A 22,253-nucleotide genomic window follows, 5' to 3' on the forward strand; every position below is an offset into this window, starting at 1 on the left:
CATTATAAACGCGAAAGTTTGTATGGATGTTTGTTTGGATGTTTGTTACTCTTTAACACCGCAACTACTGAACCGATTTGGCTGAAATTTGGAATGAAAATAGATTTTACTCTAGATTAACACATGGTTCCCGAGGAATTTGTGAAAAACTAAATTTCACGCGGACGAAGTCGTGGCCATCCGTGTATAACAATAAATTTACTCGCTCTGGGAATCAAACCCAGGATCGCTCGTTTGCAAACCAACCGAAGCCAAAGGTCGCCAATAATCTGGAATCTCTGATGCTAGTAACCTCAATAGATAGTCATAGTCAATATTCATTTATTTTAATTAGGCTTAGTTTACAAGCAATTTCAAAACGTCAGGTATTAATATTATAAGATGATGGTGATAATAATTAGTCGAAAACTTAAAATTAAGAAAAGAGAAAAGCCCACAACAAACTCAGCCAGGATTTTTCTTTTTTATTATAGTTTATCACCATTTAACAATAGGTATTTAGGTAGCCAGTCTTGTAATACATTTCATTTCCAAGCTTTTTTGTCGTTCATATAGTTATTAACACTATAATACGACTTTTATAGCTTGCGTTTAATAAAAACTTTGAACTTTGAACGTCGCAAGAATTTAAAACTAATTTGCACGTTCACAATACGTTACACAAACTTTTGATAAACAAATATTGCAGCAACAATAAGTTATGAAAACTTTCAGCTTATACAGCCAGTCTAGCCCTAATTGGAACTTTTTACAGGCTACCAGATATCGTAGATAACAAACAAGTACGTACGATCTGTAGTCGGTAACCAACTGCGGTTAGAGGCGCACGTGTTTGTTCCGTGAAGACCGGTCGAGTGTTTCGAGCTTTCGGACGAAAAAAGCTCGTATTTTTATCGGACTTTATGGTGTTATGTTTCTATAGACTTTTTGGTAAACTTATGTGATTGTGTAAAACTCAAATCAGAGATAGACAAAAGCTCTTTCTGGGTAGATACTTTTTAAAAAACGAAATAGAGTTATGTCCGAAAAATTTTTTCACTTAAACTTTTAATTAGTGTGGATGTGCTTTGAAACCTAAAGTTTTGGCTTACAAGGATACTTGATTGTAAGTATGGATTTTTAATTGTAGTATTGTAGAAATAAATATTATAATATAATATTATAATAGTAAATAATAATAGTAAATAATAATTGTTGTAACAGAAAATGATATTTCAAGCGAAAGAGTTTTTTACTGAAGTATTTCTAGTATTTATGTTAAATGTTTAGAAGTGGTTATATCCATTTTTACAAATGGTTTTATTTTCTACATGTAAAACAGTAGGAAGTACTGTTAGTATTATCCATATAATTGAAGGATTTTCTACGTTTTTTTTTAAATGGTTCTTTGTTTATATCCTACTTGCCAAAGCAACTAGTAGGGTACGAGTTATTGTGTTTTTTTATATGGAGGTGTCACCAACCTTACCACAATCTCCAGAATGCTTATTTTGACCATGACTTAAGTGCCTCCTTACTGGTATTTTTCCTGAAGATGGAAATTATATCATCATCATCATTATCAACCCATATTCAGCTCACTGCTGAGCTTAAGTCTCCTCTCAGAATAAAAGGGGTAAGGCCAATAGTCCAACACGCTGGCCCAATGCGGATTGGCTGACTTCACACACGCAGAGAATTAAGGAAATTCTCTGGTTTGCAGGTTTCCTCAAGGTTTTAATTTTTCTTCCTTCCTTCCTTTTTTTTTCCTTCGCCGTTTGAGACACGTGATATTTAATTTTATAAAATGCACACAACCTAAAAGTTGGAGGTGCATGCTCCGGACCGGAATCGAACCCACACCTTCCGAAAACGGAGGCAGAGGTCATATCCACTGGGCTTTCACGGCTTAATTATATTATTGGGCAATTAATTTATACACATAATATTATATTTAGGTACATACTTACTGCATACCTGAGAATTTTCATATTTCTTTACGTGTGTGAAGTCAGCTAATCCGCATTGGGCCAGCGTGGTGGACTAGTAGCCTAACCCCTCTCATTCTGAGCAGAGACTCGAGCTCAGCAGTGAGCTGAATGTGGGTTGATAATGAATGCTTAGATTACCTATAAGTATAACAACTGCGCTACAGTGCTTTTTTTCTTTTTTTTATATGAAGAGTATGGGTTGCTAGTAAAATTCTAGACATCTGAGGGCAAACATTTGCCTTCCGTTGACAAGCGAAGGCCGGCGTTATGTAGGACATGTTCCCAACATGACCTCCGAAGTGTGCCATCCCTGTGGGACATATTGTTATTGAGTCAACCATTACCATATTTTTTATCGCAATATTTATTATATTGCAGGTACCTACTCTTGTTTTGTATTGGTTCAAGTCCAAACAGGATAAATAATAAGATATTTTCAAGATAATTTCTTACTGCTGTATTTCTTGAAGATGGCAATTATATATTTCCTTAGATTACCTATAGGTAAATGTACTACCGTGCTTATTTCTTTTTACTGAAGAGTATAGGCTGATAGTAAAATTACACACAGCTGAGGGCAAACATGTATGCCTCTCGTTGACAGGCGAAGGCCGGCGTTATGTAGGACATGTTCTCAACATGACCTTCCGAAGTGTGCCATCCCTGTGGGACATTGTTATTGAGTCAACCATTACCATATTTTTTATCGAAATATTTATTATATTGCAGGTACCTTCTCTTGTTTTGTATTGCTTTAAGTCCAAACAGGATAAATAATAAGATATTTTTAAGATAATTCCTAAATGATATTTTTCTTGAAGATGGTAATTATATATTTCCTATAGGTACTACAACTACTACCGTGCTTTTTTCTGAAAGTATTGGGTTGCTAGTAAAATTACAGACAGATGAGGGCAAATATGTAACAACCTCGTAACTTTAGTTTTAAGTTTTCGACTATTATTACCACCATTAAATTAAATTAAATTATGACATAATCTTTCAAAAGTGCTTGTAAACTAAGCCTAATTGAAATAAATGAATTTTGACATGTATGCCTCCCGTTGACAGGCGAAGGCCGACGTTATGTGGGACATGTTCCCAATATGACATCCCTGTGGGACATTACCATTAGGTACCATATTTTTTATCGCTATATTTTATTATACATGGTGCTTGAGAGTATTTCCCATAAATTCAAGGTGTAGACAAGTCCACTTATAGGAGCCGAACTGCATAACTATTTTTTTAACTAAAAAAAAGTTATGTTTTTAAACAAAGTAATTACCACCTTAGGGCGTGATTGCAGTCAAGCGCTTGCTATATCATTTTAATTACGTATCATTGAAAAAAAAAAGTGTGCGTCTCGGAGCGCTCGACAGATAACTTAAAACTGCTGCCATATGCGTCAAAGAGAAGCCAGGCAGAGTAGCGCCGTAACGCGTTACGTTACGAAACGTTTTACCCTCCCATAAGAAGTTAGGTATAACCACAGAATACATATGTACAAGATCACTACAAAAAGCCAAGGTTTATAATATATAAATTAATTTTGACGTATCTTTTACGTCATTACAAACACTGCGTACAAGTACCAACAGGATAGAATCTCGGAAATAAATTGTCATTTATTAAAAACGTTAAGAGCTCGAAAGCTTTAAAAGTTTGAACTTTTGATGTATTAATTAAAACGAACTTCTCCCGTATTGAAGTAGGTAGGTACTTTTCATTAAAAACCAAGTACGTCTTTGACTTTAATAAGTCGAAGGAAAACGTATTGCGGAAGTTAAAACTGGATATTCATAAACTTTAGAATAGTTTTGGCGTTATTAAATCCATCATCGCGCAATCTTTTTTGTAGCTTGAAACTTTTTTGAAAGTGCGGCCAGTGGAAGAATGCTTTTTATAATTGGACTCTTGAAACGGGATCCCTTCCAAAGCTTAGGGTGGGCTCTTCTATAACAAGATCCCCAAGACTCTGATGGACCTGCCATTGCATAGCTTTAAGCACTGTGTTAAAAAACAATTACTTAGTCGAGGTTACTACACCATCGATGAGTTCCTTAAAGATAAAAGCGCTTGGAGGCCATTAGATCGGCTTCCACCTTCACACAGGAAGTAAAACTATAAAAAATTATAATGTTGTCATCAATTGTAAATTTTAATATTGTATGATTTTTTTAAAAAAGAGCAACTGTTAAGTTTCGAGCCGGTTTTTTCTCAGCAGAACTAGTTTTCCGAATCGGTGGTAGAATCTTTACAAATAGTCAACTGACGTGTCAAAATTGCTTGTAAACTGAGCCTACTTGATAAATGAATTTTGATTTTTTGATTTTGAAGCCTCCACAGTCCAAACTATAATAATTGGCTACCGTATTTACCATGGGTTATGGTGGGAACATAGACTTCGACAAACTTTCAGCCTTCCTTAAATGTATAACTAAGTTATAGTGGCTATGCAGGGCAGATATTTCTTTGCACATTCTTTGCATTTTCCGTTAAATCACACTAATATTATAAAGGCGAAAGTTTGTGTGTATGTTTGTTCCTCCTTTGTAATGCGGCTACTGAAGCGATTTGGCTGAAATTTGGAATGGAGATAGTTTTTACTCTGGATTAACACATAGGCTTCACTTTTCATCCCGAAATAATCTTTGGTTCCACTGGGATATGTGTAAAAATGAAATCCAAAAATATTCATTTTAAAACACGTTCCTTGGATATATTTAATAATTTTCCTTAAAGAATATTCATGTAACCCTAGAGTTATGGAAAATACTCCCGAGCACCCTGTATACACTTTTTTAATTTTAAATTTTCGACTTTAATAACCACCATTAATATATCATGAGATAACTTGACGTTTCAAGTGCTTGTAAATTAAAGCCTAATTGAAATAAATGAATTTAGAAATTTGACTTATTTGAATATCACCAGACCGATTTATACTACACTAATTCTACAAAGAAATTCTCTAAAATAGAAATTAGCATAAAGATAGTAGGTACTTTCTTGGCTGAGTATTGTCAAAAGAAACTCAACAATTAATAAAATCCAATCCAGGTATCCAGGCAGGCAGGGAACTTCGAAAGCTCTTAAATATTTCGCTCCATAAAATACTCGCTTAAAATATAGATCAATTTGGAACAAAGTCCTTTTACTATTCCTGAAAAAGTTAAATTATTTTCAATTTGCGTAAAAAGAAGCTTTATCAAGGCTCAAGTTTCATTTAACTTTCCATTGGCCCGCAATAAAGTATTAAGCTCAATTTCATTGAATACCTAATAACACAGAGTTCTTTCGGGGCTTAAAAGAGCCTATATTACTTAGTTTCCGTCCTTTTTAATAAAATTAGAATGGATATTGTTGTTTTTTAGAGCCATTATAACTTAGTAGATACCTCTGTCTTTAATTTCGGTTCGAATCCGGTCCTAGGCTCCAATTTTAAGAAATTAAATATCTCGCGCCTCAAACGGTGAAGGAAAAACATCGTGAGGAAACCTGCACACCTGAGAATTTCTTTAATTGTCTACGTATGTGAAACCTGGTAATCCGCATTAGGCCAGCGTGGTGGACTATTGGCCTAACCCCTCTCATTCTGAGAGGAGACTCGTGCTTAACAGAGAGCTGAATATGGGTTGCTAATGATTATTGTTGTTTTGGGACTGACTGCCTCGTTGGATCAGTGGTTAGCCTGTGTGTATTTGGATCACAAGGTATGAGTTCGAGACCGGGTTATTAAATAAAGAAAAGATTTTAAAGAAAGAAAGTTTTGGTCGATCGAAGTAATCGAAGAAGCAATCGATATTTGTTATTTTGCATAGAAAACATCATTTAGGTGGACTAGTTCTATCATATTATTATCAATTTCGACGAAAATAAAAACTAATTGTACTTGCACCTCAAAGTACTAAATGAATTCAAATGAAACTTAGGATATTTTTTGTCGCATAGTAAAATCAGTAGTTGAGAAACGGAACGCAAAATTAGATAATGTTTGCCTTTTGTTAACGCTTCTGAGAATTGTAGTTCATAATCTATTTCGATCAAGCTTAAAATTGATTTCACCGCCACACCAGTTCTGCATACGAATTTAGATTAAATTATGCTAACGGCTGCAATGTACAGAAATTGTAAATTCCTGAACTCTTTGAACTTAACTATTTTTATTATGATAATAAAATTATCATTGATATATTATATTTTATCATTGAATACTTAAATTAGTTAGCGTAAAAATATTAATGTCTGCGATTATTTGAAAAGGCATGTTTGATCCTTTTTAAGGAACAAATTATGTAACTCTTTGTCAGGGAGGCATACCTGCGCCACCTACCGCTTCAGCACAGTATAGGTTTCAGTCTTATTTGCTACGGCTTTCGATCTTGGTTCCGTCATATATAATAATATTTACAGAGAAAAGTTAAGCAAAAAAGAACTCTATCACAAATGCATAGCGACTCTCGCCAATCCTATGTATACCCATATACCTTTAATATTAAAGTTCTATTATTCATGCTGGTTTAATTTGATGGCATTGTACGTCGACATGGGGAGATTATTGTAGGCTTCGTTAATATGTCACTTGATATTTCGTGTAAGGGCTTAGAACCTTAGGCAGGTACTAAACCTTTGTTCACGGAATACAAATTTAATTTGCGAAATCAACATGCTCGGTAAATGGGTTGAGAGTAGGTACTTACGAGTCAAAGTCAACTCAAAACACTTTATTCAATTAGATCATTATTCCGGCGACATTTCTAGTAGTCTAAGAGCCCGTGAACCCCAGACCTTCGTCATTTTATAAAAGCTCAAAGTTCGTCAGCTCATGCTCCTACCATCGGTAAGTATGGTAGCCAACAGAGCCTCAATAGCTCAACGGTAAGAGCGGTCGGACTCACCTCACCGAGAGGTAGTGGTTCGATCTCCGCCGCGTTGGTCTATTGTCGTACCCACTCCTAATACAGTATTCCCCGACTAGTCGGAGGTAAATGGAAATATTGGTCATGTTTAAAAGATATAGCAAATATTCTTTTAAAAAAAACCACGGAGTTAGGACTTTGCTAGGCTTTGTAAGGTAAAAGGCTTCAAGGATCCACATCTTCATAATATGAGAAATTACATCCCCATACGGCAGACACATAGATAGCTTCATGGCAACTCTTCGCAAGAGACCCTTAAAGTGTTATCTTAAATAGTTTTTTTTACGACGAGTTGCCAAGGAAAATAAAAAATTACACTACTCAGACAGTCCAGGGTCTGGATCCTTGAAACCTCTTACCTCCTAAAGTCACCACGATCCAAACTTCAGAATTGGCTACCGTACTTACCTATGGTAGGAGCATGAGCCGACAAATCAGCTTTTTTAAAATGTGGAAGGTCGGGCTGTCGCTGGCTCTCCGCCTATAGATAACCATAACAAAGATTCATCATAAGCATTATACATACCTAAGTATAACAATTTATAAAATATAAAATTGTAAATTATATATTTTTGCACTAGCTGATACCCGCGACTTGTCTACGTAAAATTATAATTTCCTGATTTTTTTCCAAATACATGAAGTTTTTGCATGAAAGAGTTCATACCATCATTGCAAACAGTTTTTCGCAAATCTCGCAGGAATCATGGTTTTCTTCGGGACAACTTATGTATTAATCTAGCATATATTCTATTATGGAGTAACAATCTCGGGAAACCATGAATTTTTCGGGGCAAAGAGTAGCTTTTGTATTAATCCAGGTTATTATCTATCTTCATTTTAAATTTCAGCCAAATCGGTTTAGAAGTTGCGGCGTTAAAGAGCAACAAACATCCATACAAACTTTCGCGTTTATAATATTAGTGGTGAAGGATTTTTGCAACTGCCTCGTTGGTCCAGTAGTTTGTCTGTGTGGCTTCAGATCACGAGGTTTTGGTCGGATTTTATGATACTTTTTCTTTTTTCTAAGAAATTTTCAGTAAAAAAATTCAACCCAGAGTTTTGTACCCCTGATAGTACGTTGAAACGAAAGTCCAAATAAAAACCTCAGTTTTTTAAAGTTGATTAAAAAGAAAAGCTACACATCGCGCCATTCTGGTCTCTAGGGGGCGCCAATCAATTTACTACCCCACTGCAACGAACGGACGTCTATGTGGGAGATTCGTTGGTATGAAGAGGTTTCATCTTTGAAATAAAATTAAAAATAAAGTAAAAAGTCCTTATTGCCGTTTTTGTTGTTATTTACATGATTTAGAATTTAAACTATCGTGAGTGTTATTCATATTAATTGATTATGAAACACGGCTAAAACTCACGAGATGGTCTAACTCATGGTCGGAGTATGAGGTTTCCTCTCGATGCATTACGAAATACGGTAGTTATCTCTGTAACGGATGGACCGATTTAGATGGAAGTTTCATTGCCAGTCAGTATCTTTATCAGTTATCATTACACCTAGCTGTAGCTAGAGCTATATCCCAAAACATTGTAAGTTTTACTTCTACTGAACAAATGCTATTTTTTAATTCCACGAGGACAAAAACGCGAGGCACACTGGCACAGTTGGTAGCATATATAAAGGTGAAATGTCGTGTATCAGAATACCTATCTACTCGTACGTACGAAAACCGTAATTTCGGATGAGATTTGTCTTGTGGAGCGTGCTAGGCCTACAGGATATTTTTTATCTTGGGGGGTAATTGCAAAAATAGCTCGCAATCATTGTAACAATGATTTTAATATTGACGGCCTCCGTGGCGCAGTGGTATGCGCGGTGGATTTACAAAACGGAGGTCCTGGGTTCGATCCCCGGCTGGGCAGATTGAGATTTTCTTAATTGGTCCAGGTCTGGCTGGTGGTAGGCTTCGGCCGTGGCTAGTTACCACCCTACCGGCAAAGACGTACCGCCAAGCGATTTAGCGTTCCGGTACGATGCCGTGTAGAAACCGAAAGGGGTGTGGATTTTCATCCTCTTCCTTACAAGTTAGCCCGCTTCCATCTAAGACTACATCATCACTTACTATCAGGTGAGATTGTAGTCAAGGGCTAACTTGTAAACAATAAAAAAAAAAAAAAAAATGCAACTACTAGTAGTGTTCAGAGTATTAAGAGTATTAACCTATGTCAGTTAATTTAGTTGAGTAAAGTTGTACGTAGTTAATAATGTGATTTGTTTTGTAAAACAAAGTATTAGTTCCTTTGAAAAATATGTAAAGAATCAACTTATTAGAGACGGGACTAGTAGTAGTAGGTAGTAGTAATAGTGACACTATCGTTTCTAAACACTTACAAATCCTTTGTAGTATATCTTTCTAAAAATTGCCGTTTCTTGACAGTAGATTTTGCATTATGGTAGTCGCCCGCATATCCCCATCGAAAGTATCGAAAAGTCATACAAGTGCGTCCACTAATCCGCATCGTAGGGATCGCAAGAATCCACTGTAAAATTAAAATCCGTTTAATGCGATTTTTAGCGGACGTATATCTTTAACCGTCAGTCAAGTCGTTACAAACAGATGGTTAAAAGTGCATCATAAATGCGGCACTCTAACTACACGTGTGATTTTACAGTCTACAACTAGACTCATTGCAAACAGAATATAATGATCTTTTATAAGTGCTTTTAAACTACTTATTCCTATTGAAATAAACGAATTCGTTTGTGATAGCGATTGTGATTACGATCGACGCACGCAACTAAACACCAGCGCTACATCTTTTACGTCCTACGAATAAATAATAAGTAAGGAGCAATAACTCCACTAACAAATTCGTGCGTAATTTCTGCCACCAAAAGTTAATACTGTCACGTAGTATGAATATTACGATAACAGAATGTGTCTCAGCTGATGTGCTTGAGTTATAACACTTTCACTTATATTCACCCAAGGTTTTTTTTTCAAAAAAGGAGGTTCTCTATTAAATTTTTTTTAAATGTTATTTATATAATAACTTCCTTTTGTGGTTTGAAATATACTTTCAGATTGGTCGTTTCAGAAAATACGAAATATAATGGAATTAAAAAAAAAATTCAAACTCTAAAGTGGTGAAATAGGGCTTGAAAGTTTACATTGATTTTCACGCGGACGAAGTCGCGAGTGTCCGGTAGTTTTGCAATATGACCTCATTAAGGAGGTTTGGTTTCCGCTAGTTTCATATATTTGGTATATATGAAACTAGCGGAAACCAAACCTCCTTGTAAATATGTAAGTAGTTTAAAAGTGAAATCTAGAAGTTTCTGAACCAAACGTCAGTTGCACCGAACTGATGAGATTAAAGCGTTCAATTCCATCAGAGGTGCTCCACAGCACAATCTCGTAAGAGAAAATACGAAAAAAAAAACTGCCAAGCGGGAGTTACTCGCACACCGAGAGTTCCGTACACATGTTTTGTAATCTATATCCACTGCTTAACATTATAAATGCGAAAGTAAGTCTGTCTGTCTGTCACCTTTTAACCGCTTAATTACTGAACTGATTTTAATCTTGGAAAAGATACCATTAAGCCACCAAGAGATATATCCCAGAAAAATCAATGGTTCCTGCGGGTTGAACGAAAACCTGAATCATACACAAACGGAGTTACTGTCGTCCCTAGAAATCATGTAAAAATTTATCCTTATTTCCCTTGGTCACACCATGTAACTTTAGAACAACTTAAGACTCAATTTTTTTTTATGTTTTCTAATAACAAACAAAAAAAATAAAGAAAGGAGAAACCCAAGCTCCATACAAATTCGGGCCCAAATTATACAGAGTTGAAAATTGGCCATAAATTAGGTTATTTCCAATTTTCAAAGAAATCTGTATTTGCCTAATCAGTTATATTACAGGTTCAGGTGGGCAATCGTTTTTATCCCTTTGTCATGAAATTAATTGCATTATCTGTTTTAACAAGGATTTGACACTAATTTGACAGATCTAATTTCTAATTATGAATAGATAGATAGATCAAATTATGATAAGTACGACATTTGTCAATGACATTCACTCATACACTTTGACATTAACAGCTCGCGTTGGCAAAGACAACAGACGAGTAGGTATATATTAATTATTACGATCTGAGAGAAAATAATGAAATCAATTTATTTTGTGTTGGAATATTATTTCGGCTAAGGTTCTAATGGAGTAATCTAGTAAAATTTACAAGATTTTTTAGTACATTTTTCATTTCAGTATCGTCCTGAAAAGTGGGCCCAATTTCGAACTTATTTTTATCAACGACTTCATCATAAAACTCACTTAGATATGATTTTTAAGAGTTTCAACATCAACGGGGTGAAATAGGAGCAAAGCCTTTGAAGTTGCAAATGTCAAAAATTTCCACGCGAGTGGAGTTGTGGGCGTCTGTTATTAATTAAATACTATTAATTAAGTTCATAACCTGTGAAAGCGTAACGAAAATTGCTCTTTATGTTTAAAAACATTCATCTCAAAGCATTGAAATTGATTGCTTTCTATTTATCAACTTCAAAAAAGCAATGGGGATGATGACAGATTTTTAAATTGTATATAAATTAGGAGTAACTAACTAACTTAGCTAACAATAAAGCAATTTACTAAAGTAACAGGGTATCTGGTATCATTATTTTCGGAACTACAGGGATTTAAAGGGTTAGTTTTGCGGCGCTGCTGCGGATCCCTGAAAAAGTTAATGACGTCGTAGGTCCATAATGATCGTTAGATTTGTATAGGCTGTCAAACAAAATTACTAATGTCTTTGTTATTAGTGCGTTTTGTGTTATAGTTCACATATTAATGTAAGGAAGATAAAACTGTATGTATTTTCATCTAATTACGATAAAATATTTTTAATCGATTTTGAAATTTTATAATCTTATTTATTTTGCAAATATCCAGTCAAATTTTGCTTTTTATGTATAAATTAGTTAACATTGACCTTATTTACCCGAAAGTGTCATAAAAATTAATGTATTCAAACCTAGTCATCATCCCCATTAGGAGTCAACAAAAAAGCCTCATAGTTTCGCCATTTCCATCTAATTCAGTACGAATCTTAGACTGCATCGTCACTTACCACCAAGTAAAATCGTCAAGATCACAACGTCAAGAGAAATGTTATTTAATAAAAAAAGTATGTTGATGCGTTTGTGTCACATTTGCAAGGTCGATCATTTACAAATATTTGTTTTGTTATTTTCTAGATACTAAATTTTTCTAGATATTTTTCTTTAACTCTAAAATAAAGTGCAAGTGCAAAGTCACACTTCTCAGCCTTCACACTTTTTCCTAACAAATGCTTTTTAATAATTTCTTTATTTATTACTACAAAGGCCCATTGGTTAGTTACATTAAGATAACTTATAAAATATGTTAGAAGATACACAATTACATTTAAGAGGATAAAATAAATACATTAACAATCTCACCGCACCAAAACAGAAATAAATTTCTGCAGGATTGGCGAGTCAGTCTTGCTTGCTAACATGTTTTTGTTTGTTTCAAGATACAAAATATATAAAAACTTTTCAACCAATAAAAAGATGGGTGAGGTCTTTCCAATTTGGATCACTATGAAATGATCGTGAAATAATAAATAAGGTGCGGAACCCTAAAAAGACGCTCTTGCGCGACCCATTTCCCTGTGAACAATGGACACAATCTGGGCCGGTGTGCGCTGTAATTGGACGAAAAGCTGACCCAAGACGTCACCCCGGATCCTTCAGTCTCTCGCACCGACTCACACTGACTAACAATACAATACGAATACGTGAAAGTTTGCAAATGTGGACGTTGCGTCCATCACGCTTGTCGCGAAAACTTACAATTTTGTTTAACCGACTTTAAAGAAACAGTTTCTGTATTTGATTTGTATGTAATTATGTTTTCGGTTTACCTTAAAAACTTCACACAATTGAAACGAAATCATGAAACATAAATACAAATAGAAAAATATTAAATATTACTATCAAATTTTGTGAGTGCCCCAGCTATCCGAACTAGTTAGAAACTGTATCTCAGAAAGCTTGAAATTCCCTACTATATATATAATCCAATCCTATAAATATTGTCATAAAATTATGCCCTTATACGTTGGTGTTTGTGTGTGTGTGTGTTTGTGTGTGTGTGTGTGTGTGTGTGTGATTATGTGTGTATGTGTGTGATGAAATACACACCTCTTTCGGTTTCTACACGACATCATACCGGAACGCTAAATCGCTTGGCGGTACGTCTTTGACAGTAGGCTGGTAAATAGCCACGGCCAAAGCCTCCCACCAGCCAGACCTGGATCAATTAAGAAAACCTCAACCACTGCGCCACAGAGGCCGTCATAAAACTCACTCATGACTAAATACTTACTCCACTCTACAAAAACAAACTCACGACTAAATACTCCAGATAGAACCGAGAATAAGCAAAGCATATTCCGACAAATCACATAATTTAGTCCTTAGAATTGAACTATTAAATTAATATCATAACATTAACCGCCCACACTAAAACCATTTAGTACGAATAAATCCAATCATAACATTATGTGCGGATTAAAGCACCTTAATCCGTTATATCTAAATTAGGAAATCAGAGCTGACTCATAGAAGTCAAATTGCAAATAAACTACGTGCCGTAATTACACTGTGCAATGAAAATCATCTTAGTATTATTTGACTTTGATGTTCTATAAATAGACGAATAATACAATACCCCAAAGTTATTATATTTTTAAATAAATAATAAATAATAAAATAATCTTTATTACCATACTTATTACTAGGCATACATAAAATCAATTTAATTTTAATTATTGTGCTTAAGCTATAATACAAAAATGAAACGAAAAAAAAGAAACTAATTATTATTACTCGCCTACCTAGTAACATGGCAACTGGTCGCAAACTCAGCCTTATGCTGTGCATAGTACACAGCGCTGATTTTCAGTTTGCTCCGTTACAACGGTCTAACGTGCAACGTGCTTACTAGTATATCATTTTAAAGAAAAAATAGAATAGCATAAACATAAACTCAAAAAAATACACTTTACAAAATCAATACTTTAATAATATACAATATACAAAAATAATACATTAAGGTATAAAATAATACATAATAATACATATATGTATAATCACATATATCTACACACCTAATAATCGAAACATTGCTTTAATGTTTTCGTTCTTCTAAATTTATAAGCCATACTAGTAGGAGTTTTTGTGATAGAACTGATGCGGAGAGTACTACAGCCATAAATATGTCTTCCTCAAAACAGAATTGCTGTGTGAGAGATAATTATGGCTATAAAATTTCAGGTATAACATGCTTACGTTGACGATATAGTAAAAGTTAAAAAATTAAAGGCGCAATATATAATCATATTTTTATATTTATTATAATATGACAATCTAAATACGAGTGAGTATATAAAAGCGTAAGGTAAAGTCAACTAAGAACGGATTTTGCGACAGGGCCGGATTAAGAAGGTCGAAGGCCGGACGAAGTCACAGGCGAATATGCTATAATATTAATTATAACTGTTCGTCCAGTGGTAAAACGAAAAAATGTTGATTTGACTACGAGAATGCGAATCGAAAAAACCTTCTTCCTTAAACCATTATCTCTTCCTATGCTATAATATTAATTATAACTGTTAGCGAGAATTAAAACAAACACAAGGTTTTGACTGGCACCTAACCTAATTCATAATCAACCGTAAATCGTTTTATTTCCATCGTGTACCACTCCACAAAATAAAATCCTTAATAGTGAGTAATAGCCGCGGCATAGGACGTTGCGTGACTAATTGAATACCCGGGTAATTACCTTGTTTTACTATCGCTGTATAAAATGGACGTAGCATCTATGTTTTTAAAAATATCTTTGACATTAAAGGTGTATTTCCCGGATGATACAGCTAAGATCCGTGATGATTTCACGAAATTACGACTGGTCAAATACTTATGTTGTTTTAATGGTTCGGAGTTTGTTTGTACTTTTTTTGTACGATTTTATTAAAAATGACGAATCAGTAGATACCAGCTGCTTTGTATGATTTGGAATACCTAACAATTGAAATGAAATTCGTCTAAAACTTATTAAAAGTTTTTTTGCTCAACTAAATAGATACCTGCTATAGTAAAAAAGTATAAATTAAAAAATTTAGACACTTTATCTTAATAACGATTTGAAGGATTTTTTACCTTGCAAGAATGAATTCAAAAATTGAAATGTCAAGACATGCTAAATATTAACTACGTTCAAAATGGCCTCTATGAAAGGATGGTAATTTCATTGTGGAGGATTTAATAGGCTGTATTGAATAACTATGAAAAAGTTCGCACTAATCCGCAAAAGCCTTGAAACTTCCTAATTTAACTTAGATTTATAGGTATAATAGTTAAGTATGCTGTATCCTATTGCCTGCGTGATAATACAATGATCGTAAATGTTCATAGAAGCGAATAACACTTATAACTGCTTTGTTTGTTTAGTGGTTAACTACATAAATTACAAATCATGAGGGTTCGAATCAAAAAAATGCTCAATATTTCATTACCCGACCCAAAGTCAAAGTCAAAATTCATTTATTTCAAATAGGCTTAGTTTAAGCTCTTTACTTTTTTAAGCTTAGTTTTCAGGTAATAATATTAAACTTAAGATAATGGTGATAATAATTATTCGAAAACTTAAAATTAAAGTTACGGGGGTTCCAAACGCGCCTTGTTCTATTCACTATTTTGGTCTTTAATATCAACCTTCTAAAATAATCATCAAATCAATTGACATAATGCTATCTACTCGTACCTACATAAGCTATTATCCACCAGTAGGCACCGGATAACATTTCTTACATAGAATCTCAGATTTGTAGGTATAATATGTCAACTAGCATACGTCAAAAAAAAAAATTAATAAAAAAATACAACCGACTACAAAAACATAAAACGTACCATTTAAACTAAAAAGCGAAAAATAACATCATATTACGTTCTACCTGCTGATCACTTTGAAGGCCCTTTCAAACAAAAAAAGAATTATTCAAATCGATCCAGGCGTCTTAGAGTAATCAAGTAACATACACAAAAATAACATAGCCTCGAATTAAGTTTCTCCTCCTTTTTTTAAAGTCGGTTAAAAAATAGAGAATTAGCCTGCAGGTCCGACTTGCTTTAATGGCTGTGCCTAATAAGATTTGTTAGAATACTACTATCTGCATTAAATATCCATTGTAATGTAATCAACTTTAGAGTACTACTATTTTATTTATTTTATATAAATAAATAAAATTTAGAAATTATTATTTAGAATTATTTAGAAAGGAAAACTTACAGCTAAATACAAAGATAATAAAAGTAACGACATAGAAAACAGATTATAGCCAATTACAAGTTTTCACAAATAAATTTAACATATTAGATAGCAAGCTCGCAAGGAAAACATACTTCAATAAAACATAATTCAATATAAAAAAAGAGATAATGATAATAATAATAGAGATAAATTAATAGAAAAGTCGAAAGAGAAAACAAAAACAACAAAACTAAATTGATAAGTAAACAAGCTAGCTTAACATAAACAAGTTAAAGTAAATGTCCATAATTAATTTTCTTGCTAACCAATTAAACGAGTCCTATTTTTGAAACTTATTTTTTTTTTCTGGGTAAAACTACCCGATTTTAAAACGCAGGTATTACGTACAAAACTCTTTAAAACTCGAATAATTTTACAAGTTCTCGAACGCCAAGAGCTTTACCTACTGGTATTTGAACAGTCGAATTGATTTTCACCAATTTGCATAATTGAATATTTCAACATCACAAAATGAGTAAATGAGTTAGCCGAAGAAAATTTTCGGTGAAATTGGACAAATATTTTGATTACACCAAATGAATTGCTCTTCAACTATGGTATTATAAGAAAGAACAGAATTACCGGTTTAAATGAATATTATAAATTGCAATATTAAATTAGGCTTTAGTTATATTATGGCTACTTCGGACAAAACTCGTCTAGCAATAGTGAAGTCTACTTTGTAGTTGACATTAGTAGTTATAATCCAAAATGAGCGCTCATTTTGCCTGTAACCTTAATTTTAAGTTTTCGACCAATTATTATCACATGATGATGATGATGATGATGATGATGATGAATTGGCTTAAGTCGGATCCTCACTATGTGCTAAAATCCCGCGCTGTACTCTCCGATATATTAAAAGTCAATGGACCCTTTCCTCAACTGTAATCAACATTGCTTTATGGAATACGATCAACTGAATTGCTGCCTAAACGTGGCAGCGGAGCTTTAAGCCCCGTTAGTCGTATTCCTATATAAAAAACTCAGTAAAGTACTTAAGATATAATAACAGATTTTGGTAAAAATATCATAATGAAAAATGAAAACGATTAAAGGTCAGCCCGCTTAGCTGCGTGGGAGCCAGGACCCTTGAAAATTAATAAAAAAGCTTTCAAAGTTTCGCCCAACTCATCTGACGACTGAAAGAAGTTGGGATTTTCCTTTTTGTGGCATTACCGTAACTATGTCTTATGTCGTAATATAGGATTCGATTGTTGAGATCTTCTGGATAAAAATAATTTCAGCTAAGTTTAGAATTGAAAAAAATTATCTATATTTTATATCACATCACACTATCGCACTAATAATATAAAAGTTATAGTTTGTGTGTAAGTATGTTTGTTCCTCTTTTACGCTGCGGCTACTGAAGCGATTTGGCTGAAACTTGGAATGGAAATAGATTTTATAGGTTACTTTCATCCCGGAAAAAACCATGATTCCCGCGGGATTTGTAAAAACTGAATTCCACGCGGACAAAGTCGCGGGCGTCCGCTATTATTTTATATTTTTGTAATGATTAATTAACAGAAAAATCACAGCTAACCTGGTGCAAAATTGAGACCTTTAAGAGTCTTTTTCACTTTGTAGTGCGTCCAAGCGAATCCATCGCCCATCTCTGGACACACGCAAGTAATGGCATTTTTTTTCTTTTATTATTAATAATGGTTGGACATCTCTCATTATCAGTGACAGGTAAACTGTTGTTAATAGACCTGATATAGTGCTAGTCGATCGGTTAGACATTATGAATATCAAATAATTAAATAGATTAGCAAAATTAATTAATCTGCTGTTTGTTGAATGAAGTCATATATTATACTTACTTACATAATATTTTTATTGAGGTAATATTACAGAAACGATTTCATTCCACCCTTACTTTATAGAGCGTTGCCTCGCTAAGCAGTAAAATTATGTAGGCAGTTGGGAGCAATGGTGATTGTTATTCGCGCCGCATTAGGCAAATGAAGGGGCGATTCGTATACGTAAAAGTTATGGGGTCTTGTAAAAACGGTCGTATAATCTTGTGGAAACAATTTTTTTTTAATTATTTCAAAATTTTATTACGGCTTATGTAAAATTATGGAAATTTTAATTGTGCTCCGTAAAAATGAGGCTTTAACAAGCCCTTTCGGGTCGCTGGTCAAGCGTTGCTATTCGGACATAGTTGTTTTAGACACTCGTATATCATTTTTAAGAGCCGTGAGAGCCCAGTGGATATGATCTCTGCCTCCGATTCCGAGGGCGTAGGTTCGAATCGCTCGCTCCAAGTATTCAGTTGTGTGCATTTTGATAAATTATTTATATTAATTAAATATCACGTGTCTCAATCGGCGAAGATTAAATACCGTGAGAAAACTTGCATACCAGAGAATTTTCTCAATTCCCTGAGTGTGTAAAGTCTGCCAATCGGCATTTGGCCAGCATGGTGGACTATTGGCCTAATCTCTCTCATTCTGAGAGAAGACTCGAGCTCAGCAGTGAGCCGAATATGGGTTGGTAATGATGATGTCATTTTTATGGTTTGGTCAGTAACTTTGCTCTAAGTTGCACGTAGGTACGTACAACTTAGAGCAAAGTTTAAGTCCTTAGTTACCTTTCATCTAGGCTGTTTACTAGCCAACTCGTAGATGAAACGTAACAACTACTCGTATTACCTTTCATATAGGCTACTAGCCAAGACGAAAGGTAACTATTACCTTTCATCTAGACTGTTCGTAGATGCAACGTAACTACTTGTATTACCTTTCATCTAGTCTGTTTACTAGCCTAGACGAAAGGTAACTATTACCTTTCATCTAAGCTGTTTTCTAGCCTAGACGAAAGGTAAGTATTACCTTTCATCTAAGCTGTTTTCTAGCCTAGACGAAAGGTAAGTATTACCTTTCATCTAAGCTGTTTTCTAGCCTAGACGAAAGGTAAGTATTACCTTTCATCTAAGCTGTTTTCTAGCCTAGACGAAAGGTAAGTATTACCTTTCATCTAAGCTGTTTTCTAGCCTAGACGAAAGGTAAGTATTACCTTTCATCTAAGCTGTTTTCTAGCCTAGACGAAAGGTAAGTATTACCTTTCATCTAGGCTGTTTTCCAGCCTACTCGTAGATGAAACGTAACTAATATTTACTATTAGGTATTAGATATAATCGTAATTTTTTAATAATATAAATCTATATTTCATGACTGTTTTTATTGTTTGTTTATTACGCTATCACATCTGCAAATCGAAATGTTTGAAAATTTCAATTTTAATTTTTCAGGGCAGTCGTTTAGCATAAATTTAAATGACGTACATTCCTACAAGAGTTGAAAGTATAAAATCTTATGTTTTCAATTGTAAGATTACTCAGAAAAGTTATGCTTAAAGGATTTTCAGAAGTAGGTTTTTTGATACAATAAAGTAGCTTTTGCTGTTTTTAACCAACTTCAAAAAGGAGGAGGTTCTCAAATTGATTTGTGTGTGTTTTTCAACAATGTAGATATGATATCAACAATATCAAATCAACTAAAAGGTTTCAAACCACCAATATGCTTCGTCTGTAACAAGTGTATACGAAAGAAAGAAAGAATAAAATATTTGTTATGGTAATGATAAAATGAATGGCAGTGATATTATGGTAATGCGTCAACGCTTACATTTACTTTCTAATTCGGAATACAAATGTTTGCCTATTGATGTGATTGATTCTATGCACGATAAAATCTTTATAGAAATCCTTCCTTTACCTTTAAAGTTGAAGGTAGAAAGATAAAATAAAAGTCTTTCAAAAAATCTTTTCATTTCGTGTTCTTTTATAAGTAACCTTTTTCTTTTGTTTATTTTTGTTATTACCGGGAATATATTTTTAAGCCCTTATTTCATTAATAAAAGGTGCGTGTCGGCGCAAGTGAGTTATTAGATCGATCGTCTGCCAATCCGCATTGGGTATGCGTGGTGGACTATTGGCCTAACCCAAAAAATAATTTTATTCTCATAAAGAGAGGAGACTCGAGTTCAGCAGAGTGCCGAATATGGGTTGATAATGATGAGGCGGGGAGAACGACCTGGAGTGTTAACTAGTTTAAAGGACGTCTAAACCCTACACCCTTCGGTCACAAGTCCGGGACTTCACTCAAGGTTATTCTCTGCTACTCGAGGGTTTATTGGTAACGTTTTTAGTAGGCATTATTAAACTTCCTATTGAATAATTGTGTTTTGCTATTTAAATCCGCTTCGTATGCCGTATAGATTCCACTACTTGGGAAAATTTAATAGATGAATAAAATGCAGATGTAGGTACGGATAACTAGTGGAAACATGTAAATTAATTTTAGTTGGCAGATCATTTCACGCGAACCCTTTGCAACCCTTGTTTAGCATACAATCAGTTAGGTGGTAAGTTTTGTTCCTAAATGTATGGTAATTTATACGCGGCCAGAATTATTATCCTAAACTTGGAAGGAAATTTAGCCTTTATATGAGTAATTTACTAATTAGCCCACACCAGACATAAACTTGGTAGTTTCACACAAAGTCTTCGTAGATAAAGCTTAATACAAAAAGCCCTTTTATAATATTACCTCAACATTGAAATAACTCGCTCAATTCGAAGCATACATATATTTATTAACTAGGGGACGCCCGCGACTTAGTCCGCGTGGAAATCAATGTAAACTTTCAACCCCTATTTCATCACTTTAGGGGTTGAATTTTAAAAATTCTTGAATCAAAAAATTTCGTATTTTTTTCATGATTTATGGACAATTTTTTAGATTTGATCACTCTAAAAATAGAGGATTTTCCGTACAAACTTTTAACTCTTATTTCACCCTCTTTTGATTTTATTTTCCATATAAAAAGTATCCTATAACCTCCTCCATATTATGGTCTTAAACCGAGCAAAAGTTTCATTCACTTAGTTCAGTACTTAGTTTCAGCGTGATACCCGAATAACAAAAAAAAAAACACGGACAGACAGACAAAAATATTTTTAGCTTCAGTATCGATTATAAAATGCCCCCCAACAAAAATTTTCAAAATATCTTCAACTAACTGACGCCGCGCGGTTTCACCCGCGTGGTTCCGGTTCCCGTAGGAATATGGGGATAATATACAGCCTTCCTCGATAAATGGGCTATCTAACACTGAAAAAAATTTGCAAATCGGACCAGTAGTTCCTGAGATTAGCACGTTCAATCAAACAAACAAACTCTTCAGCTTTACAATATTAGTATAGATGTTCAGAAATGGACCTGCTACAGTTTTATTATAAGTACATTTTTTCAATAGATACATACATACCAAACATACAAGTTTTAGATCAAAAGTTTGTCATATGTTCGTGAAAAATAGCAAATTTTAGTAATGTTTCAATACTTTTTAGTTTTTTTAGGTCGACCAGTAAATTAAAACTAACTAAACACTCGCGTAGTGAAACCACAAAATTAATTTTGAATCTTGGGTGGTTGTTTCTGTAATAGACATCTCGTGGTCAGTCTTCGCCCTTAAAAATTTAAATTCAATTATTTTTTATTATTTTTTACAAGTTAGCCCTTGACTACAACCTCACCTGATGATAAGTGATGACGCAATCTGAGATGGAAGCGGGCTAACTTGTTAGAAGTAGGATGAAATCCACACTCCTTTCGATTTCTAAATCACTTGGCGGTACGTCTTTGTCGGTAGGGTGGTAACTAGCCACAGCCGAAGCCTCCCACCAGCTAGACCTGGACCAACTAAGAAAACCCCAATCGGCCCAGCCGGGGATCGAACCCAGGACCTCCGCCTTGTAAATCCACCGCGCATACCACTGCGCCACGGAGGCCGTCAAATTTAAAATAATTTATAAATCGTATTTGTGATGCTATTTGTTTCTCTCATCTATACTAATATTATAAGCTGAAGAGTTTGTTTGTTTGATTGAATGCGCTAATCTCAGGAACTACTGGTCTGATTTGAAAAATTCTTTCAGTATTAGATAGCCCATTTATCGAGGAAGGCTATAGGCAGTA

The 22,253-nt window shown here is 34.2% G+C and overlaps 1 protein-coding gene across 4 annotated transcripts in view; it reads left to right on the plus strand.

Moving 5' to 3' along the window:
• Positions 1–811: 811 nt before the first annotated feature.
• The window catches only part of LOC112058367 (hemicentin-2), a 177,807-nt gene continuing 156,365 nt past the window's right edge, over positions 812–22,253 (plus strand). For all 4 annotated transcript variants that reach the window (XM_024099141.2, XM_052888143.1, XM_052888142.1 and 1 more), the window contains exon 1: positions 812–1,105. The gene's annotated coding sequence lies outside the window, so the exon portion shown is untranslated. The remainder of the gene's footprint in view (positions 1,106–22,253) is intronic.

This window comes from Bicyclus anynana, chromosome 21 (assembly GCF_947172395.1).
Source record: "Bicyclus anynana chromosome 21, ilBicAnyn1.1, whole genome shotgun sequence".
NCBI classification, from domain to species: Eukaryota; Metazoa; Arthropoda; class Insecta; order Lepidoptera; family Nymphalidae; genus Bicyclus; species Bicyclus anynana.